This window comes from Bubalus kerabau, chromosome 5, assembly GCF_029407905.1.
Source record: "Bubalus kerabau isolate K-KA32 ecotype Philippines breed swamp buffalo chromosome 5, PCC_UOA_SB_1v2, whole genome shotgun sequence".
Classification (NCBI taxonomy): domain Eukaryota; kingdom Metazoa; phylum Chordata; class Mammalia; order Artiodactyla; family Bovidae; genus Bubalus; species Bubalus kerabau.
Window position 1 is genome coordinate 89259743 of NC_073628.1, and position 24931 is coordinate 89284673.

At 39.3% G+C, this 24931-nt stretch overlaps 1 protein-coding gene across 1 annotated transcript in view; it reads left to right on the forward strand.

Annotated features, from left to right (window-relative positions):
- Nucleotides 1–24931, forward strand: part of PLD5 (phospholipase D family member 5) — a 415356-nt gene that overhangs the window by 203543 nt on the left and 186882 nt on the right. The window lies entirely within an intron of this gene.

The following is a 24931-nucleotide window of genomic DNA, read 5'->3' on the forward strand; positions in this document are numbered from 1 at the left end:
ATAGTTTTATAGATTATACTCCATTTAAAGTTATTATAAAGTAATTGTCTATATTCCCCATGTTGTACAATAATATATTCTTGTAACTTATTTATTTGTAACTTATTGTACCTCTTAATGCCGTAACTCTATCTTACCCCTCCCCATTTTCCTTTCTTTACCAGTAACCACAAGTTTGGTCTCTGTATTTGTGAGTCTGTTTCTGTTTTGTTATATTCATTTGTTTGTTTTAATTTTTAGATTCCACATACACATGATAACATACAGTATTTGTCTATCTCTGTCTTGGACTTATTCTCCAGGCAGGTCCATCCATATTGTTTCAAATAGCAAAACCCCATTCTTTGTTATGACTAATATTCCATTTTATATACACACACACACACACACACACATATATTGCGTTTAGTGGCTAAGTCATGTCCAACTCTTGGTGACGCTATGGCCTGTAGCCTGCCAGGCTCTTCTGTTCATGAAATTTTCCAGGCAAGAATACTGGAGTGGGTTGCCATTTCCTTCCTACATATATGTATCACATCTTCTTTATCCATTCATCTGTTGATAGTTTCTTAGATTGTTTCCATATCTTGGCTATTTTAAATAATGCTGCTGTGAACACTGGGGTACATGTATGTTTTCTTTGGATATATACACAGGAGTAGAATGGCTGGATTATGTGGTAGTTCTATTTTTAGATAAACCTCCATACTGTTTCCCACAGTGGCTGCCTCAATTCACAGTTCCACCAACAGTGTACAAGGGTTTCCTTTTTTCCACATCCTCTCCAGCCTTTCTGGTCTGTAGGTTTTTTGGTAATGGCCATTCTGACAGGTGTGAGGTGTCTTGTTGAGGCTTTGATTTGCATTTCCCTAGTAACTGGTGATCTTGAGCATCTTTTCATGTGCCTGCTGGAGATTTGCATGTCATCTTTGGAAAAATATTTATTCAGGACTTCTGCCCATTTTTTAAATTGAGTTTTTTTTTTTTTTAGAGGTATATGAGTTGTTTATATAGTTCTGATATTAACCCCTTATCAGCCATATCACATTCAAATATTTTCTTCTGTTTAATAGGCTGTCTTTTTGTTGTTATGTTGATGCTTTTCCTTGATGTGCAAAAGGTTTTACATGTAATAAGGTCTCGGTTGTGTGTATTTGCTTTTGTTTCCTTTGCTTTAGGAAACAGATCCAAAAAAATTACTATACCTATTTATGTCAAAGTGTGTTCTGCCTATGCCTTCTTCTAGGAGCTTTATGGTCTGTGGTCTTACATTTAGGTCTCCAGTATATTTTGAGTTTATTTTTGTGTACTGCATAAAAAATATTCTCATTTCATTCATTTAGAAGTAGCTTTCCACTTTTCCCAGCAGCACCCACTGAAGAGTCTTTTTTCCTCATTGTATATTCTTGCCTCCTTTGTCATAGATTGTTGTTGTTGTTCAGATGCTTAGTTCTCTCTGACTCTTTGCGACCTCATGGACTGCAGCACACCTTCACTGTCTCCCAGAGTTTGCTCAAATTCATGTCCATTCAGTTGGTGATTCTATCTAAGCATCTCATCCTCTGCCACCCGCTTCTCCTGTTGCCTTCAATTTTTCCCAGCATCAGGGTCTTTTCCAGTGAGTTAGCTCTTCCCATCAAGTAGTCAAAGTATTGGAGCTTCAGCATCAGTTCTTCCAGTGAAAATTCACAGTTGATTTCCTTTAGGATTGACTGGTTTGATTTCCTTGCAGTCCAAGAGACTCTCAAAAGCCTTCTCCAACTCCATAATTCAAAAGCATTGATTCTTCCTTGCTTAGCCTTCTTTATGGTCCACCTCTCACTTCTGTACATGACTACTGGAAAAACCATAGCTTTGACTATAGGCCTTTACCAGCAAAGTGATGCCTCTGCTTTTTTAAACACTGTCTAGTTTGTCAGAGCTTTTCTTCCAAGGAGCAAGTATCTTTTAATTTCATGGCTGCAGTCACCATCCACAGTGATTTTGGAGCCCAAGAAAATAAAGTCTGTCACTGCTTCCACTTTTTCCCCTTCTGTATGTCACGAAGTGATGGAACTGGATGCCATGATCTTAATTTTATTAACATTAACTTTCAAGTCAGCTTTTTCACTCTCCTCTTCTACCTTCATCAAGAAGCCCTTAGTTCCTCTTCACTTTCTGCCATTAGAGTGGTATCATCTGCATATCTGAGGTTATTGATATTTATCCCTGGCAATTTGATTCCAACTTGTGATTCATGCAGCCTGGCATTTCACATGATGAACTCTGCATATAAGTTAAATAAACAGAGTGACAACATACAGCCTTGTCGTACTCCTTTCCCAATTTTGAACTAAGATCCCCTGGAGAAGGGAAGCGCTACCCACTCTAGTAATCTGGCCTGGAGAATTTCATGGATTACAGTCCATGGAGTTACAAAGAGTCAGACATGACTGATCAACTTTCACTTTCACTTTTCACTTTCCTTGTTCCTTGTCTGGCTCTAACTGTTTCTTCTTGACCTTCATATGGGTTTCTCAGAAAACAGGTAAGGTAGTCTGGTACTCTCATCTCTTTAAGAATTTTCCACAGTTTGTTGTGATCCACACAGTCAGATTTTAGTGTAGTCAGTGAAGCAGTACTAGATGTTTTTCTGGAATTCTCTTGCTTCCTCCATGATCCAGTGAATACTGGCAATTTGATCTCTGGTTCCTCTGCCTTTTCTAAGCCAGCTTATACATTTGAAAGTTCTCAGTTCTCATACTGCTGAAGCCTAACTTGAAGGCTGTTGAGCATAACCTTGCTAGCATGTGAAATGAGCACAGTTGTACAGTAGTTTGAACGTTCTTTGGCATTACCCTGCTTTAGAATTGGAATGAAAACTAATCTTTTCCAGTCTTGTGGCCACTGTTGAGTTTTCCAAATTTGCTGACATATTGAGTGTAGCACTGTACAGCATCATCTTTTAGGATTTGAAATAGCTCAGCGGGAATGCCATCACCTCCACTACCTTTGTTCATAATAATGCTTCCTAAGACCCATTTGACTTCAGGATATCCAGCTCTAGATGTGTGACCACACCATCATAGTTATCCAGGCCATGAAGACCTTTCTTGTATAGTTCTTTTATGTATTCCTGCCACCTCTTCTTAATCTCTTCTGCTTCGGTCAGCTCCTTCCCACTATCATGTCCATCCTTGCATGAAATGTTCTCTTGATATCTCCAATTTTCTTGAATAGATGTCTAGTCTTTGTAATTCTATTCTTTTCCTCTATTTCTTATATTATTCACTTAAGAAGGCTTATTATCTCTCCATGCTATTCTCTGGAACTTGGCATTAAGTTGGGTATATCTTTCCCTTTATCCTTTGCCTTTCACTCATCTTCTCTCCTCAACTATTTGTAAGGCCTCCTTAGATAACCCCTTTGCTGTCTTGCATTTATTTTTCTTTGGAATGGTTTTGGTCATTGTTTCCCATACAATGTTATGAATCTCCATCCATAGTTCTTCAGGGTCTCTGTCTATCAGATTTAATATCTTGAATCTATTCATCACCTCCACTATATAACATTAAGGGATTTGATTTGATTTAGGTCATACCTGAATGTCATAGATTAATCAACCACAAATGTATGGGTGAATTTCTTGGCTCTCTATTCTGGTCCACTGATCTATGTACCTGTTTTTGGCCAATACCATACTGTTCTGACTACTATAGCTTTAGTCTGAAGTCTGGAAGCATTACACCTCCAGCTTTGTTCTCTGTTCTCAAGATTACTTGGACTATTCATGGCCTTTTTTGATTTCATACAAATGTGAAGGTTATTTGTTATTGTTCTGTGAAAAATACTATGGTTATTTTGATAGGGATTGCATTAAATCTTTAGATTGCTCTGGGCATTTTACCCATTTATTATTGGCTCCCTATTTTCTTTCTCCAGTTCTAAACTCCTTTTACTTTCCTACAGCCCCAACCTTACATCTCCTGAGTCTCTGTTTAGAGATTACTTTGAGAAATGGCATCTATGTGGTATAATTTTTTACTTCAGCTTTCTTGCCACCTTAGAATCCCCAAGTGTCTTTACTCATCCTTCCCTCCTCCCATTTTTATTCAGAGGAAGAGATTTTTCTTGCCCTTTCCAAAGATAACCATCTCTATGCCAATAATCCTGTGGAAATAAATTAAGAACAAGCAAATGAAAAAATTAAAGACTATTCAGAGCTTGCTATAGTAAGGGAGTCAGTCGCCATCAGTTGCATTTGGTAGAGACTCAGAGTCAAGCAGAGAAGGGGGGACACTTTATAGTTGGAAAAAGGAAACCTTCATGTGTGCACTTATTGGAAGCTGTTGGCCTTGGGATACTGGAGGTGCATTAGGTTAGGTTCCAACTTAATTAAAACGAGCCATCCTAAGTGATGGAGTAAGGGAGCATATTTCTCTCTCTGGTTGTTTCTGATTTGGAAGCATGGACAAAAATTACAGAAGTTATCAGTTATTAATCAAATGAGAAAATCCTGGTTATTTCAGTTGCAAAAACTATTGTTTGGCTCTGTGGATTGTTACCAGAGATAGTAGTCTGATAGTCTGACTTTCTACATGTCTGACCTATATGGCCTGGCTTCCTAGGCTACTTATTGTGGATAAGATGCTGGTTTCTTGGTTAGGTTGCTGTATATGTGGGTCTGAATTCTGTTTTTATATATAATCTGAGTTTTGTCCATTTGTGTGTTCAATTTCTTATAGCCTTTTCATTGCCCACTTACAAACACAGCCAATATTAAAGTCTTGTTCATTCTCATTTCCTATTCTCTGCTTTGGCAGAGTCATTCCTGTGATTTCACCTCTACTTCTTATCAAGTAGTTCCAAAATCCCTAGCTCAGGCTAGTGATTCCTCTCTTGTCTTCTCTCCTTGTGCACCAACTAGACTATCTCTTTCTGCCCACGTGATATTAATGTAGAGCACTTAGAACCCTGCTTGAGTTAGGTACTCACTATATGTTATTTCTTTCTGTTTGGAGCCTCACTCTGTGAGGGTATTTGCATTCTCCTCGGGACCTGGGCCAAGGTACTCCACCTGCATCTCACTCCTTTGCCCCCTTTCCACAAATTCAAGGCCATTTCATTTCTGGAATAGCAGATGTGGCCTTCTACAGGTACTGTAAACATTTCTATTTTTATGTTGTCTCATCATCTAAGATCAAAACTCCCTGAGAACAAGGGTCCCTGTCTGTTTCTCTCTCTTGGTGTCTTAGAGTGTCTCACACATCAGGACTGAGCAGCTAATCTTGTTTAATGGGCAATAATTTCCATGTAAAAACAATGTTGTTTTTAATACTGTTATAATACTGTTTAGTATTGTTTAACAATATTGTTTGTTTAGATAATATGTATTATCTAGATAAGTTTCTTATCCCTCCATGGTGGAATTCATTTTGGGAAAATAACGGGATTATGAGAGGAGGAACTGAAGATTATAGATTATATACTTAAAGGCTCTCATGTGGAAGTTGGTTAGAAAAAGAAATCTGCTGAGAAATTGCTAATATGTAATAGAGTAATCTAACACATACTTTTTTATAACTATCACTGAATAAATAACATTTAATATTGAGAATGGAAGATAAATTCTTAGTTTTAAATGAAAGAAAAGAGAGAGAAGTCTTCAAATATTTAAATATAGGTATTTTTATGCTTCTGTACTCTACTTTCATTTGGGGAAAAAAGTGAAAGTGATAGTCGTTCAGTGGTGTCCAACTCTTTGTGACCCCATGGAATGTAGCCCACCAAGCTCCTCTGTCCATGGCATTCTACAGGCAAGAATACTGGAGTGGATAACCATTCCCTTCTCCAGGGGATCTTCCTGACCCCAAGCCCTGTTTTCATTTGAAATGTCACTCATTAACATTTTAATTTCACCACCGAGTCAAGTAAAATTCAGATTTCCTGAATTGTGAGAGATTTGCTTAGCCCAGTGCCCAGGAAGTATTGTTTATATCCCCATAGTTAAAATCTCAAAAATTATTTTTACTATAATGTTTTATATTTAGCATCTAATGTTTAAAGGAGGAAATTCTAGAGAGTGTGATACTTCCTGATGGTCTATAATTACCACTTGGGAAGCAGCAGAAGCTAATTATTTCAAAGTTTTAATTTTAATGAAACTTAATATATGATTAATGATTTTGACATTTCCTGTTGCCAGGTTTGTTTTGCAAAAAAGATTATTTGAATGTGGTATATATTTTTCAAAAAGTTCATTGAACCCTTATAAGCACAGTCATATCTGATCGAGAGTGGTGTCAGGCACGAAAAGCACAGCTGTCTTTTCCCCGGATGGCCTAGTTCAGTTGCCTATGCAGAAAGGATGTGCATGTGTACTAAGTCGTGTTCAACTCTTTTGTGACCACATGGACTGTAGCCCACCAGGCTCCCCTGTTCATGAGATTTCCCAGGCAGGAATACTGCAGTGGGTTGCCATTTCCTCCTCCAGGAAATCTTCCTGACCCAGAGATCAAACCCACATCTCCTGCATTGGCAGGTGGGTTCTTTACCACTGAGCCACCAGGGAATCTCATAGCAACAGTGAAGAGCCCAGCCCTTAACCTGGGGAAGAGAAACACTGACAAAAGAAGAGGGGAGATAAACAAAAAGAAAACGTAGCTGGGTGTGCCTAATGGATATTTTTATGTTTTGTTTATAGACCTGTAATTAGAAAAACTTTGTAATTGGAACTTTCGATTAAAGTAATTGCCTTGATTATAAAGAGTATATTGAGACAAAGTTTTAAAAGAAAAATCTGCTGAAGAATTCACTGGAACTCAGCTTCCAAAATTGCAAAACTTGAAATTTAGAACAGCTTGCATATTTAGAAAGCATCAGTGAAGAATGGTTTCACATTACAGTAGGAACTTTGAATTGTGGGTCTAAAAGACATGGCTGCATACAATCAGAGTCTGCAATTGAACCTCACACACCAAAAGCTAGTTTTCATTTGGTATTCACCCTTGATGTGGCAGTGTGTTTGGACCACTAAATTTAAGTTTAGAAGACCTGGGGTCAGTCCCATTTCTGCCCCTTCAAAGAGAGAAGGTCCCTAAATGAAGCCACAGTATTCTCATTTATAAATTGAGGATGACTATTCTTCCGGGCTGTTGTGACATGAAAGTCAGTTAATGTATATGTAGAAAATGTCTAGCTGCTTTACCAAGTGAAGCATCATATCATTCACTTGTTTTTTGAATCACATTCACAAAGACAAATAGTACCCAGAAATACATTTTTTGGTATAAACCACATCTGGTGAGGCTTTGACTTTTATAAAAATAGGAATTGTAGTTTGCCAAAGCCATATAAGCCATTGAGAGGTTTCAGACACCTGGTAGCAGAGGTCAAGGTACAGTGTGTGTGTGTGTGTGTGATGCCCAAGAGCATGTGTGGGTTTGACATCCAAGAAATCTTTATACGTATCTCCATTTGGCCACCCACTGTGCCAACTTGGTCATTTAACCTGCTTGTGTCAGCTGTAAAATGATGGTGATGGTACATATGCCGTAGTTTTGCTTTTTTTTTTTAATTAATTTATTTTTTAATTGAAGGATAATTGCTTTACAGAATTTTGTTGTTTTCTGTCAAACATCAGCATGAATCAGCCATAGGTATACATATGTCCCCTCCCTCTTGAACCATAGAGTTTTATAAAAAGTAAGTGAATTAAAATGAGTGACTTGGATGACTAACTGGAAGAAACCTCTATAGTGGGTTGGAGATCACTTCTTTCAAGGTTAATCTACAAAACTCATCATCTTAGATTTACCTCAGGCAACTTTGCTTGCTTTATTCCTCCCATATCTCCAAGTGATTCCATTAGACTCTTGCTTTTATAAGCAACGTTATACAATTGGAATACTAATATATACAGATGACGAAAATATACAAATGCACAGTCTTACAATGAAACATAATCTCCCTCTTATTGCAGACCCTGGATCTCCTTGCCCAGGGGCAAACACTGCTGCCATGATTCTGTATATCTTTCTGGAATTATGATTTTATATATGCCTGTGTGTATTTGTATATATTTATATACATACATATATTTATAATATTATGTATATCTGTCCCTTTTTCTCACATATGGGAGCAGATAGAAATGGGTTTGCATCTTGTTTTTGTGCTTTAGTTTTTTTCTGGACATCTTTAAATATTCAGATGTGGCTTCCCAAGTGGCTGAGTGGTAAAGAATCTGCCTGCAATGCAGGAGGCACAGGTTCACTCTCTGGGTCAGGAAGATCCCCTGGAGGAGGGCATGGTAACCCACTCCCGTATTCTTGCTTGGGAAATCACACAGACAGAGGAGCCATGGGGTCACAAAGATTCAAATACGACTGAAGCGATTAAGCACACACACATGACCCGTGGCTGCATAGCATTCATTATATGGCTATACAGTTCATTTAATCAGTTCTTTATTGATTTAGTGAACATTTATGTTCTTTGGGGATTTTGTTGTTGCTGTTTTATCAAGAAGTGCCACAATGGATGGAGCTATACACACACACATTTAAGCATATCTAAGAAGTTATCTTTAAATTCCTAGAAATGGAATTGTTAGGTTACAAGGTACATATATGCATTTTAAATTTGGATTGTTAGTATAAATTGTATTACAAAGGTTCTGTATCATTAAGATGTAAAATTACTTGTTTCACCTACTCTTGCCAACATTGTGTATTATCACATTCTTTATCTTTGCCAATCTGATAAATCTTAAAAATTTATATTTATTATCTTTTTTAAAATTATGATTTAGGTTGAAAATCTTTACCCATGTTTATGAGCCATGTCTGTTTCTTCATCTGTGACTCAACTGTTCATGATTTTTTGAATAACATGTGGTTTGGTAGAGGACATGGAAAAGTGTGGTTTGGTAGAGAACCCAGTAGAACACAGCAAAATATCTAAGACCAATACAATAATCATCATCATAATAGTAATAGTAACAAAATAAATGACATAACATATGGAGCAAATGTATTTTATTGGAGAGGTATAATAAGCTTTCTGATCCTTTCTTTTAAATTAGAAATAACAAGTTGTAGGAGATATTTACAAAAAATTACTGTGTTTTATTTTTGTAGAACAATGAAAATTGATCTTGTGTGCATCAATAAGGTGAACTTTCACTGTGATCTCTTTGCTTCAATAACTGTGACATTTACTACATGAGATGAGCCAGACTTGTCCCTTGTTATAAATCAACTACTTTATTCTGAGCACTCTTTTAGAAATATTGCAGGCTGGGATATTAAGTTATCTAGCTGTTATGCAGATGCTGTCTTGTCTTTAGCATGCAATTCTCAGTAATGCTATTTACTAGTAACTGAGGGTAGAGTCAACTATTCCATTTTCATTTGATTGTCACATTATCCTGGTAGAGAGTCCTTGTCACAGAAAGGACTTAAAACTACATTCCGAGGTGGCAGTGGTCTGTGACCCTCCACAAATGACCGGTTTTAGATATTATCTGGCTTTGTTATTGCAATCATCACTTCTTGTATATCAAAATATGTCAGCTACTATGTAAGGCACTTAATGTTATCTCATTGATTCTTACAATAAAGCAGATGTTACTATCCTTCTTTTACCAAAGAAATGACAGGTTCAAAGTTATTAAATAATCTGCCTACCTAATAACGAGTCAAGCTGGGTGCAAATCCAGGTCTTGCTTACTCTTTTTTTTTTTTTTCCTGATACTTCAGGGGGCTGCAACGGTAAGGGCTGCCCACCCATGTAGGGAGTAGTCCATGACATTCACATACATTGTCCAACACCCCAGCCCTTCCACAGTACGGGTGAGCTGTGGAACTGTTTCCTCCAGCTAGCTCTCAGCCTCTGCCTCCATACTTCATGTTTATTTTATCCAATAATGTGAATATCTTCCATCACAAGACTTCAGCTGATGAAACAGACCTACCTTTATTTCCTGTACATACTGAGTTGGGGTGGAAATGTTCAGATTAAGATTTATGACAACAATATGTGGAATCTAAAAAGAAATTATACAAATGAATTTACAAAACAGAAAGAGACTCACAGGCTTAGAGAACAAATTTATGGTTGCCAGGGGCGAAGGAGGGGTGAAAGGGATAGCTAGGAAGTTTGGGATGGACAAGTACACACTGCTATATTTAAAGTGGATAACCAAGAAGGACCACTGTCGAGCACAGGGAACTCTGCCCAATGTTATGTGGCAGTCTGGATGGGAGGGAAGTTGGGGGGGAAACGGATACCTGTATATGCATGGCTGAGTCCCTTTGCTGTTCACCTGAAACTATCACAGCGTTGTTTATTAACTGGCTATACTCCAGTACAAAATAAAAAGGGTTTTAAAAAATAAAAAGTAAAGTTATTTTCCTCTAAAACAAACAAAAAAAAGATTTATGACAACAGGCAAAGTATCTTGTGCCCTAGAAATGAACCCTAAGAGGACCCGTAAATTCTGAATCACTGCAATCTCTCACAAAGCTTGTCCGCCTCATAGTGTCCCAGCCCATAGCTCTGGGCTTCTCTGGATTTCCCCACCTCAGAACTATCCCCTAGGTGGGCCTTGGCCTCCTCCTGCCCCCTTTCTGCCAGCAGACCCTGTCCTGAGGTCTCAGCATGCTTCCTCCAGGACTCATAGTAAGCTTTGCATAGAGGAGGGGCATTTTCAGTGAACATATTGCTGCCTGCTGAAACCTCCCCTTTGATTTCACTCCTAAAAAAAAAAATCTGCTTCTGAATTTTGCAGGACTTTAAAGTATAAATCCTTGTACTGAATTTTTTTAGCCTCAAATTCAGGCTTGGATCAGAAGATTGTTTTTCCTCATAAAATAGAGACTAACTCTCTTGAGGACCTGAGGGAGTTCTGTATAAAATTCTGATATGCATGAGATTCAAGCCCCTTCCTGCCATCTCTTGACATCCATCCTTTACCAGCTTCCATGCTGCGAGGTCAGTCTAAATGTCTACCTGGGATCTAAAAGCACCACACTTCCCTGGGCCTCAGGGCCTTTCTATGTTTTGCTTCCTTTCTTGGACACAGCTTTCCTTCTTGTCTCTATTTCTTGGGTTTCATCTAAGGCCACCCCTCCTGCAGGTTTGCCCTGGCTTCCTAGGTCTGCTATATTACATCCTGAGTGGGCCTACAACGCCTGAGCTGACTGCTCCTACATAATACTCATTATCTACTGGTGAATACTAAGTATTAATTCATCTAGTCTCCAAAAGAGGTTTTTTGGTTTTTTTTCCACAAAATTGACATCTCAAAGTCGTTGAGAATCCCTATTAGCTATGTGAACTATAAGCATAAATTTAAGTTAATCCGTAGTGTTGTGCTATTGTATATAAAGGCTTTTGTGACTTTATCTTTTCTTTTTTATTGTTATATTTTTTAAAAGAATTAGGAGCCATAGCTTTGAGAGGGACTGTTTCCCTAACTCCCCTCACACCCAACCCCACGAGGTTTAAATATACTGAGAATATGGAACACAGTGCGTTCCGAAAGTATTTGGAGTTCCAAAAGTATTAACACCAAGTATCATGTATCTCTCTAACTATTCTTACATGAATGAATGTTGACTTTCGACTTTGGTTCAAGATAGAAAATTAATGAAAGTTGAGTCAAAGGGTGTTTTTAAAAATGTAAGACAGTTTCGATTTATGTGTAAATCAATCTAGCCTGAAAGTGTGATGTTAAAAGATGATTACATTGCTTCATGTCTATTGTGTCTCTTTTCAGATTCAGGCATTGATAACTATAGTCTCAGAGGTCTCAATTTTTACTCTCTCAGGAGTCAGGGAATATGAAAAGGTCCCCTTCAGAGAATACTCTCTTTTTTTGGCAATTCTATGATAGATAGGTGAGTTAGGATGAGACTTCTCAAATGTGTGCTTAATTTTTTTTTTTTTTTCCTGATTGGTGTTTTTTGTCTTTATTACAGATCTGGTAAAGAAAGGAGCAGTGACATTTGTCCTTTGAATACATAGTCACCAAATTTTCATTCCATGTTTAATCCCAAGCATGTCATGGAGTGCCCACTTCAGGAACCATGTCTTAAGTCACTGTATACTTGTCTGTCTTCTCTTCTAGACTGTAAGCTTGTTGGAGTGGGAGCTATGTCTCCCGAATAGTTACATTTTTGGCAACTGGCACTATGCTGGTACCTATCAAACGTCCAAGTTCTGGGGATGGAAGGAGAGGGAAAAAAATGCTGAGCTGAGATAACATATCTGGCTCAGTGCCACAGACAGAGTGGTGCTCAAATAAGTGTTGTCGCTGCTGCTGCTAAGTCACTTCAGTCGTGTCCGACTCTGTGCAATCCCATAGACGGCAGCCCACCAGGCTGCCCTGTCCCTGAGATTCTCCAGGCAAGAACACTGGAGTGGGTTGCCACTTCCTTCTCCAGTGCATGAAAGTGAAAAGTGAAAGTGAAGTCGCTCAGTCGTGTCCAACTCTTAGCGACCCATGGACTACAGCCTACCAGGCTCCTCCGTACATGGGATTTGCCAGGCAAGAGTACTGGAGTGGTTTAAGTCCTGGTAAAGTAGAATAATGGAAGGAAAAGAAGAAAAAACAAGCAATGTGGCAGAGCAAAAGGAGAACTAGATCAGGGAAAGATAAGCTTTCAGTCTCTACTGAGCTTGCTGAATAAACTTGAGAAAGTCACTTAATTCTTTCAGGTTTCTGTTTTTCCATCTGTAAAAATGGGAATATCACCTAACATGACTTCCAAAATCCCCTCTTCCTCTAGCAATTATATGAGCCTATAAAATGCCAAAAGATTGATATAGTTGACCATATATTTCATTAATGAAATGAAAATTTCATTATGGATATGAAATTTGGATACAAAAACTGCCCAAATATAGCTATAAAATTTTTAAACTTTTTGGATTATCTGCCAAGTTATTTTTTTAATTGAGCAAATATTTAATGTCCTATTTTGTGTAAAGACTGTGCTAACACTGAAGGTACAAAGAATTGTCAGTTTTTATACCAAGAGTATGGTAAGAATTACAAAAGTTGAGAAATAAGTGCTTTGAAGCATAAAAATGCTAACATGAGTGATGCCCTTCCTGTTAATAAGTCATAGAAAGGAGCAGCTCACTGGAGGAATGACAGAGCAGGTAAAACTGGATTTGAACAATTCCCGGGTTTTCCAAATAAGGTGCACATATAGCATGTGCAAAGATTTGAAGTTAAAAACCTAAAAGCCCATTGACAGATGAATGAATAAAGAAGATGTGGTATATATATATCAGTTCGGTTCAGTCTCTCAGTCGTGTCCGACTCTTTGCGACCCCATGAATCGCAGCACGCCAGGCCTCCCTGTCCATCACCAACTCCCGGAGTTCACTCAGACTCACGGCCATCGAGTCAGTGATGCCATCCAGCCATCTCATCCTCTGTCGTCCCCTTCTCCTCCTGCCCCCAATCCCTCCCAGCATCAGAGTCTTTTCCAATGAGTCAACTCTTCGCATGACGTGGCCAAAGTACTGGAGTTTCAGCTTTAGCATCATTCCTTCCAAAGAACACCCAGGGCTGATCTCCTTCAGAATGGACTGTTTGGATCTCCTTGCAGTCCAAGGGACTCTCAAGAGTCTTCTCCAACACCACAGTTCAAAAGCATCAATTCTTCGGCACTCAGCCTTCTTCACAGTCCAACTCTCACATCCATACAAGACCACTGGAAAAACCATAGCCTTGACTAGACGGACCTTTGTTGGCAAAGTAATGTCTCTGCTTTTGAATATGCTATCTAGGTTGGTCATAACTTTCCTTCCAAGGAGTAAGCATATATATATATATATATATATACACATATAAAATGGAATATTATATACATTCTTATATATACATATATATATAATGGAATATTACTCAGTCATTAAGAAGAATGAAACAATGCCATTTGCAGCAAGATGGATGGACCTGAAGGTTATCATATTAAGTGAAGTAAGAAAAACAAAAATAAATATCATATGATATCACTTATATGTGAAATCAAAATGATACAAATGAACTTACAAAGCAGAAGCAACTCACAGAGAACAAACTTATGTTTACAAAGGGGGAGGAGTGGGAGGAGGGATAGATTGGGAGTCTGAGATTGACATGTACACACTACTATATTTAAAGTAGATAACCAACAAGGACCTACTGTATAGCACAGGAAGTGCTGCTCAATATTCTGTAATAAACTAAGTGGGAAAAAGAATTTGAGGAAGAATAGATATATTATTTGTATACCTGAATCACTCTGTTGTATACCTGAAACTAACAATGTTAATCAACTATGCTCCAATATAAAATAATTTTTTTTTAAGAAGACATGGCTTTGTCACTGAAGAACAAACATTTGGTTCCATATGACTAGAGTACAGAATGAAAGCAAGGGAGAGGTGGGAATGAGACAAATAAGACTGTGACCACCATGTGGAGGTCATGAGCACCATCACTAGAAATTTGGATTTATTATGAAGCTAATTGGAATCCATTTAATGGTTAACAAGAAAATAGACATGACTTGATTTGCATTCTGGGGAAAAATGTTTAATATGTCTAATGAAAATCAGATTTTACTCAAAGCATGATCCTAGATGCCTATTTTAGAATCTTTTGGTTGCTTGTTAAAATGCTTATTCCTAGGTTGGAATCTAATCCTATAGAATCAGAATTTCTGTGGGTTTGACTTGGAAACTAACATTTAAAGAAAAAAACCCTTTTACAGCTTATATAGCTTTAAGTGTGGAAATCACTGGCCAAGTAAATGGAGAGTAAATGGCAGGGAACTCAGAAGAACACCGATTCTGGAGTCAGGTAAACACTGAATCTCAGCTCTGTCACTTGGTAGCTGTCTTATCACAGCCAAGTTACTTAGCATCTCTGAGGCTGAGATTTTTTTCCTTCCATAAGTGGGTTTAAAAGTACCTACCTCGTAGGGTTTCAGCTGAGAAAACATTTGTTGGAATGCATATGGAATCACCTGGAGAAGTTGTTCAAACTCTGTGCTCCCTAAAGTTCTGGAATGGGTTATAAAGGATTCAAGAAATTCCACAGATGATTTTGGTTAGTAACTAGTAGGAATCACACAGAATATATCAGCTCTCCTTTCCCTAAGGTGGTAACAGTGAGGGTATAAAAATGGGAAAATTCAAGAGATTTTTTGAAGAGATGATATCCAGGACTCAGGAATTGTCTAAGTCATTTTTAAGTTTTTTGTTTGTGTGTTGGTTTGCCCAAACATAGCTGGAGAATGTAGTTCTGTATTGAATATGGTGGGGTCTATGGGTCATCTAAGTGGAGATCTTTAGAAGCTGGTGCTCAACCCTAACCTCAGAGAAAAGCCTGGAAAGGTAATAAAAAGCAGTCATGACCCCCAGGGATGGGATGGAGAATAAAGAGGGGCCTCATCGCCTCCATGTCAACATCCGTTTTCAGGAAAATATCAAGTTAACAAAACTTAAAAGAAATGAGAGGAGAAGGAGAAACAGGAGAGGGTTTCATTTTAGAAACAAACAAAAGAGAGACCACCCCACGGTGAAATCAAGTAACACTGGAAGTTTCTTTACAGCAAGAACCTTGTCTTACCAATACCGGGAGCTCAAGTCATGGTAGTTGGTCACTTAGTGCATTGATTGGCTAGAAACCTTGGTGTCTTTGAATTTATACTTGAACCTGAAATACCGCATGAAGCTTCAGAGGCAGAAAGTGCTTGTATATTGCTCCTTGAATGGGACAAATACTCCCAAGCCCCTCTTGTTCTCAAGAACTATTTTATACAAAGAGTTGATATTGGTAATCTAGAGAAGTCTGTGTCCTCTGGAGAATCAAAATTACTGTTTTTACTACAAAAACAAGACTCTTTCCTAATGATACCCTCTTCAGTTGGTTATTAATCATTGACTATTCACTTAAATCTTTATTCCTTGATAGAGTTTTTACTGAGGGAAGGCATCCTTCTATGGAATAAAAACACTTGGGGATAAAGGAATTCACATTAGGAAAGTTAAAAGCCTGTGTATACTGAATTCCATATAGTGGTTTATAACAGTTGTAATGCATGTCAGAACTCATCACTTTGTAATTTTAAGGATGATGCGCTTTTGACTCCTATTAAATTTGAAATGCGTAGTTTTAATGAAGATTTTCAATGAGTCAGCACATTTGAAATTCCCTGTCTTGAGTTTTATTATTCTGAGTTAATACATTTAAAACTGTTAATAAATACTGAGAGATTGTTAGAACATTGTGCGGTTCAAGTGCTAATACAAAGAATTATAACTCACTATATTTCAAGTTTGAAATAGTAGGTACTAAAGAAGTGTAACTTATATTGTCAAGAGATTATTTGATTCACTCACTTACTTACTTAATAACTACTTATAAAGCAAATGAGTTCAGTTCAGTTCAGTTCAGTCGCTCAGTTGTGTCTGACTCTTTGTGACCCCATGAATCTCAGCACGCCAGGCCTCCCTGTCCATCACCAACTCCCGGAGTTCACTCAGACTCACGTCCATCAAGTAGGTGATGCCATCCAGCCATCTCATCCTCTGTCGTCCCCTTCTCCTCCTGCCCCCAATCCCTCCCAGCATCAGAGTCTTTTCCAATGAGTCAACTCTTTGCATGAGGTGGCCACAGTACCCAAGTTTCAGCTTTAGCATCATTCCTTCCAAAGAACACCCAGGGTTGATCTCCTTTAGAATGGACTGGTTGGATCTCCTTGCAGTCCAAGGGACTCTCAAGAGTCCTCTCCAACACCACATTTCAAAAGGATCAATTCTTCGGCGCTCAGCTTTCTTCACAGTCCAACTCTCACATCCATACATGACCACTGGCAAAACCATAGCCTTGACTAGACAGACCTTTGTTGGCAAAGTAATGTCTCTGCTTTTGAATATGCTATCTAGGTTGGTCATAACTTTCCTTCCAAGGAGTAAGCGTCTTTGAATTTCATGGCTGCAGTCACCATCTGCAGTGATTTTGGAGCACCCAAAAATAAAGTCTTGACACTGTTTCCACTGTTTCCCCATCTATTTCCCATGAAGTGATGGGACCAGATGCCATGATCTTTGTTTTCTGCAAATGAGTTATGTGCAGTTAATGGCACCCCACTCCAGTACTTTTGCCTGGAAAATCCCATGGACAGAGGAGCCTGGTGGGCTGCAATCCATGGGGTCGCTAGGAGTAGGACACTACTGAGTGACTTCACTTTCACTTTTCACTTTCATGCGTTGGAGAAGGAAATGGCAACCCACTCCAGTGTTCTTTCCTGGAGAATCCCAGGGACGGGGGAGCCTGGTGGGCTGCCGTCTATGGGGTCGCACAGAGTCAGACACGACTGAAGTGACTTAGCAGCAGCAGTAGGGTGTAGGAGAGTGATAAAGTAGGAGATTGGGATTAACGTATATACATTACTATATATAAAATAGATAACCAACAAGAACCTACTATATAACATAGGAAATAATACTCAGTATTTTGTAATAACCTATAGGAGAAAAGAATCTTAAAAGAAATATATATGTATATCTGAATCACTGTGCTATATACCTGAAATTAACACAGTGTTGTAACCCAACAGTTTTTCAATAAAAAAGATTAAATGTGGGAACATTTTCAATTTAAAAAACATATTAAAGATGGAAAGAGATATCTAATAACCACAAGTGAATATAAGTAAATGCCACTTTTAATTCTATGAAATTTTAAGCAAAGGATGAGCCATATTTTTACTTTTGGTATTTCCCCCCCAAGCCAGGATAAGGGATGGGGAAAGATCTAACATTAACATTGGTGTATGTCAGGGGCTGTAAATAAACAGGATATTTCATGACTGGATTGGGCTGAGAGAAGTCAAGTAACTTACCCACACACAAACAGGGGATAGCTGCCAAGTAGGAATCCAGTCCCTGGCCCTTAGCACCACCCCGTGTTTCCACCTTAAGGAAGAACAATTTTGAACTACCACAATCTTATGCGTAGTCTACAAAGACCTAGTAGATGGTTTTGACTTTCAGAAACAGGTGAAACCTATTCCAGCAAACACTTTTGAAAGAGCAGGGTATGAACATGAGTTCATGAACATTAGTTTAAATTACATGAGTAATTTGGTTTCTGGTCAAAAATGCTTTATGACTATAATGACTTTTCTGGGTTACGTTTGGCTCTTGAGATGATTTCAAAAGAGTTCCCAGAAAGTTCTGAGAGTTACAGGGTGGACAGGTAAGGGCTGCAGCTCCCCAGAGTGTAGTTGTGTGCATGTATTCTGCCTGTTGGTCTCTGTGTCACTCTCGTTATTCTGTTGCAGGAAGGGGGCCCCCTCCAGGGCCCAAGAGTGAACTCGTGTCTAACACAGAGTTGGAAATAAATTGTCCAAGGAGACAAAGAAAGACATTTTATTGGAAAAGGGAGCCCAGGTAGAGAGCAGCAGAGAAAGGGAACCCAGAGAACTGCTTTGCCACATGGCTTGCAATCTCAGGTTTTATGGTAATGGAGTTAGTTTCCTGGTTGTCTTTGGCTAATCATTCTGACTGGATCCTTCCACATTGCTCAGTCAAGACGGATTCCAGCAAGAGGGATTGTGGGAGATTGGTAGGACATATGGACTGTAGCATCCTCTCTCCTTTTGATCTTTTCCAGGTTCTTCCTGCTGGTGGTAGCTTGTTAGTTCCACATTCCTTAGCAGGATAACTCATGAGTTGTAAGATAACTCATGAGTTGTAAGATAACTCATGCAAACGGTTACTACTGTGCCTGACCAGGGCAGGCAATTTTAGTCAGTCAGTCCCCTGTCAATTCCAGGTCACAGGAGCCTCAAGTCATGGCCTGAGGAAATGTATAAATGCTAGAAAAGGGTGGAGTTAGTGTAGAACCAGAGTCCATACTTGCCAGCAGGAAAGGATTCAAGATCAGATCAGATCAGATCAGATCAGTCACTCAGTCGTGTCCGACTCTTTGCGACCCCATGAATCACAGCACGCCAGGCCTCCCTGTCCATCACCAACTCCTGGAGTTCACTCAGACTCACGTCTATCGAGTCAGTGATGCCATCCAGCCATCTCATCCTCTGTCGTCCCCTTCTCCTCCTGCCCCCAATCCCTCCCAGCATCAGAGTCTTTTCCAATGAGTCAGTTCTTCGCATGAGGTGGCCAAAGTACCCAAGTTTCAGCTTTAGCATCATTCCTTCCAAAGAAATCCCAGGGCTGATCTCCTTCAGAATGGACTGTTTGGATCTCCTTGCAGTCCAAGGGACTCTCAAGAGTCTTCTCCAACACCACAGTTCAAAAGCATCAATTCTTCGGCGCTCAGCCTTCTTCACAGTCCAACTCTCACATCCATACATGACCACAGGAAAAACCATAGCCTTGACTAGATGAACCTTTGATGGCAAAGTAATGTCTCTGCTTTTGAATATGCTATCTAGGTTTGTCCTAACTTTCCTTCCAAGGAGTAAGCGTCTTTTAATTTCATGGCTGCAGTAACCATCTGTAGTGATTTTGGAGCCCAGAAAAATAAAGTCTGGCACTGTTTCCACTGTTTCCCCATCTATTTCCCATGAAGTGATGGGACTGGATGCCATGATCTTCGTTTTCTGAATGTTGAGCTTTAAGCCAACTTTTTCACTCTCCACTTTTACTTTCATCAAGAGGCTTTTTAGTTCCTCTTCACTTTCTGCCATAAGGGTGGTGTCATCTGCATATCTGAGGTTATTGATATTTCTCCCGGCAATCTTGATTCCAGCTTGTGCTTCTTCCAGCCCAGCGTTTCTCATGATGTACTCTGCATATAAGTTAAATAAACAGGGTGACAATATACAGCCTTGATGAACTCCTTTTCCTATTTGGAACCAGTCTGTTGTTCCATGTCCAGTTCTAACTGTTGCTTCCTGACCTGCATACAGATTTCTCAAGAGGCAGGTCAGGTGGTCTGGTATTCCCATCTCCTGAAGAATTTTGCACAGTTTATTGTGATCCACACAGTCAAAGGCTTTGGCATAATCAATAAAGCAGAAATAGATGTTTTTCTGGAACTCTCTTGTTTTTTCCATGATCCAGTGGATGTTGGCAATTTGGTCTCTGGTTCCTCTGCCTTTTCTAAAACCAGCTTGAACATCAGGAAGTTCACGGTTCACATATTGCTGAAGCCTGGCTTGGAGAATTTTGAGCATTACTTTACTAGCATGTGAGATGAGTGCAATTGTGCAGTAGTTTGAGCATTCTTTGGCATTGCCTTTCTTTGGGATTGGAATGAAAACTGACCTTTTCCAGTCCTGTGGCCACTGCTGAGTTTTCCAAATTTGCTGACATATTGAGTGCAGCACTTTCACAGCATCATCTTTCAGGATTTGGAATAGCTCAACTGGAATTCCATCACCTCCACTAGCTTTGTTCGTAGTGATGCTTTTTAAGGCCCACTTGACTTCACATTCCAGGATGTCTGGTTCTAGGTCAGTGATCACACCATCATGATTATCTGGGTCGTGAAGTTCTTTTTTTTTACAGTTCTTCTGTGTATTCTTGCCATCTCTTCTTAATAGCTTCTGCTTCTGTTAGCTCCATACCATTTCTATCCTTTATTGAACCCATCTTTGCATGAAATATTCCTTTGGTATCTCTGATTTTCTTGAAGAGATCTCTAGTCTTTCCCATTGTGTTGTTTTCCTCTATTTCTTTGCATTGATTGCTGAAGAAGGCTTTCTTATCTCTTGCTATTCTTTGGAACTCTACATTCAGAAGTTTATATCTTTCCTTTTCTCCTTTGCTTTTCGCTTCTCTTCTTTTCATAGCTATTTGTAAGGCCTCCCCAGACAGCCATTTTGCTTTTTTGCATATCTTTTCCATGGGGATGGTCTTGATCCCTGTCTCCTGTACAATGTCATGAACCTCGCTATTAAAAAAAAAACAACAACAACACATTCTACTCTTCAGTATGGAGTCAGCCTCATAGCATTCCTTGGATTCCTGCTTCCAGTTAGAGCAAGCTGGTATGTAAAGGAAGTCAATTCAGAATGTAGATGGGGTTGGGAAATAATAGAGTTTGTGCTTGTTTTATGAAGAATTTAGAGGACCTGACTTTGGATGTATAAAATGTTTTCTAGCTTTATGCTCAATAAATATTTTATTACCACTAAGGATGTACTCCACAAATGCACTTAAATTCGGCCCTCCATATCCAAGATTTCTGCATCTGCAGATTTAATAAACGGAGGGTTGAAAATATTCATAAAGGGGAAAAAAGTTCCAGAAAGTTCCAAAAATTGAACCTGGACTTAGCAGCACAATGGCAACTATTTACACAGCATTTACAAGTATTTATAGCTATTTATATAAGATTTCTATTGTATTAAGTGTTTATTTAGACTATATGGGGGGAATATATGTAGGTTATATGCACATACTATACCATTTTATATATGAGACTTGAGCATCCACAGATTTTTGGTACCAGACAGGACCTGGAAGGACTATGCTTTGTTTTAAGCAAAGAATCATTGAATCCTTTTGGCTTAGCATGCAAGTTAGCTTTTAATGGAAATGTAGTACTGGATTGTGGATTGTGGTGTGTGTGTGTGTGAAACCACAATCCAGTACTACATTTCCATTAAAAAGCTACATTTCCATTCCGGGAATTGGTGATGGACAGGGAGGCCTGGCGTGCTGCAGTTCATGGAGTCGCAAAGAGTCGGACACAACTGAGCGACTGAACTGAACTGAACTGAACAGTAGAAATATTCAAAGACCCGACTCGTTTGAAAAGACCCTGATGCTGGGAAAGGTTGAAAGCAGGAGGAGAAGGGGACAACAGAGGATGAGATGGTTGGATGGCATCACCAAATCAATAGACATGAGTTTGGGTGGACTCTGGGAGTTGGTGATGGACAGGGAGGCCTGGTGTGCTGTGGTTCATGGGGTTGCAAAGAGTCAGACACAACTGAGTGACGGAACTGAACTGAATACTGGATTTGATCATTGTAATGAAACCATCTTGTTTTTTACTCATCTGATCTGACATTATCTAGATTTATTCCCACATATTGGTTTTGGACTGAGAGCTCTTTTTATGTTCTTATGTGCCTGATAGTAATGGTGAGGGCTGCTGCTTCAAATGCATCTACAATGAATTGCTTTGAGAAGGAGAGGGCGGAATTGAAATCGGTCATGGTTTCTTCTCTCGCTTTCAGATTTTATTTTTCCTTTTATGCATCTGGTAAAGATAAAGATTTTAATGCTTGAGTGCAAAGATCTGACTCTGCAGGGGTGTACTTACTCTCTTTGTTGAAATATAATGATTTCACAGTATCCTGCCTTGAGCACTGCACTTGTCAACTTCTTTTCAAATCCTCTGGCTTTTGTGCCTCCTCCTCACCTGCCATCATCAATTTCTGACATCTGGGAAGTGTCTGATCCTAAGTGTAGAGTCCATTTAAATATTTTAGTGCTAGAAGAATAGAAACCTTGTAAAAATGTAAATTTTTTGTACTATTACACTGGGAACAAAGAGAAATGTTTTAAAGTGTTTCCCTGCGGAGTTAGGATTTTAGAGTTAACAGACTTGCATAGAGAATTCTGAATGGAGATGGCAGCACCAATACACCTACGAGGAATTCCAGAAAGGCTGCAGGCGTTTTCAGCAAAAGGGTCAAGAACACTCTGTGTGTTCTCTTACCCTTCATTATCCAACAGCTCTGGTGGAGATCAGGAAGGCACTGTAACTCTCCCAGGGAGCAGAAAGCACTGCTGGTGTTCATTCAGCAACCCTTGGAGTGGGTTTCTGTTTTAAAGATGTGTCATTAGCCTTGAGAAGTCAGATCCCATGGGTAAATTGGGGGAGGTGACTATCAGGTGCCAATTTTGAAAACTGCTAAAGAAGACTAAATTAAAGGGAAATTTGGAAAACTCAGCAGTGGCCACAGGACTGGAAAAGGTCAGTTTTCATTCCAATCCCAAAGAAAGGCAATGCCAAAGAATGCTCAGACTACTGCACAATTGCACTCATCTCACATGCTAGTAAAGTAATGCTCAAAATTCTCCAAGCCAGGCTTCAGCAATACGTGAACCATGAACTTCCAGATGTTCAAGCTGGTTTTAGAAAAGGCAGAGGAACCAGAGATCAAATTGCCAACATCCCCTATATCATCAAAAAAGCAAGAGAGTTCCAGAAAAACATCTATTTCTGCTTTATTGATTATGCCAAAGCCTTTGACTGTGTGGATCACAATAAACTGTGCAAAATTCTTCAAGAGATGGGAATACCAGACCACCTGACCTGCCTCTTGAGAAACCTGTATGCAGGTCAGGAAGCAACAGTTAGAACTGGACATGGAACAACAGACTGGTTCCAAATAGGAAAAGGAGTATGTCAAGGCTGTATATTGTCACCCTGCTTATTTAACTTCTATGCAGAGTACATCATGAGAAACGCTGGGCTGGAAGAAGCACAAGCTGGAATCAAGATTGCCGGGAGAAATATCATTAACCTCAGATATGCAGATGACACCACCCTTATGGCAGAAAGTGAAGAGGAACTAAAAAGCCTCTTGATGAAGGTGAAAGAGGAGAGTGAAAAAGTTGGCTTAAAACTCAACATTCAGAAAACGAAGATCATGGCATCTGGTCCCATCACTTCATGGGAAATAGAGGGGAAACAATGGAAACAGTGTCAGTTTTTATTTTGGGGGGGCTCCAAAATCACTGCAGATGGTGATTGCAGCCATGAAATTAAAAGACGCTTACTCCTTGGAAGGAAAATTATATTGAAAAGCAGTGACATTACTTTGCCAACAAAGGTCTGTTTATTCAAGGCTATGGTTTTTCCAGTGGTTATGTATGGATGCGAGAGTTGTACTGTGAAGAAAGCTGAGTGCCAAAGAATTGATCCTTTTGAACTGTGGTGTTGGAGAGGACTCTTGAGAGTCCCTTGGACTGCAAGGAGATCCAACCAGTCCATTCTAAAGGAGATCAGCCCTGGGTGTTCTTTGGAAGGAATGATGCTAAAGCTGAAACTCCAGTACTTTGGCCACCTCATGCAAAGAGTTGACTCATTGGAAAAGACCCTGATGCTGGGAGGGATTGGGGGCAAGAGGAAAAGGGGACGACAGAGGATGAGATGGCTGGATGGCATCACCGACTCGATGGATGTGAGTCTGAGTGAACTCCAGGAGATGGTGATGGACAGGGAGGCCTGGCGTGCTGCGATTCATGGGGTCGCAAAGAGTCGGACATGACTGATCGACTGAACTGAATTGAACTGAACTGAATGGAGATAACTTAAAGTATAAATCAACCAGCTTCGGCGTTGTAAGCTGAATATATTTTATACTTTAAGGAATTGAAAAATCCATCGTTTTGTGAAAGTACCAGTGTCATCAATAGCCAACTAAAGTTTTTTTCCTTCTTCCTTTTTTGTTTCCTCCTTTATCAAAAGTTTTGTTTATTAAATGAAGAATAAAGTAGCTATTTTTAGCAGAGAAGTAATATTTTGTTAATCAAAATAATAATATTAATTTACTATAATAGCAAATCTTTTACTTATTCAACAATTCTATATTCAATGTCAGGGATGGTTAGGCATTGTTCAGTGGGAGAGACAGAGGGAAAGACTTGCCCTAGTGGAGCTCAGATTCTAGAAGACAGCTGCATAGATAGATAGATAGATAGAATAGATAATTGTTAGAAAGAATGCCTGGCAAGAAAAGAACACAGCAGATTAAGAGCAATGGAGAACAGGGAGAGGAAGATGCTGGTGACAGCTTTTCCCAAGCAGCCCTCATGGCATTGATGAATGTTGGACAAAGACCTGAAAGGTAGATACCTGGAGGAAGAGAGTTCTAGGTGGAAGGAGAGGGTGGAAACACACCTGACATGTTTGAGGAGTAGTAGCAGGATTGTGTGGCCAGAACTGGGTGAA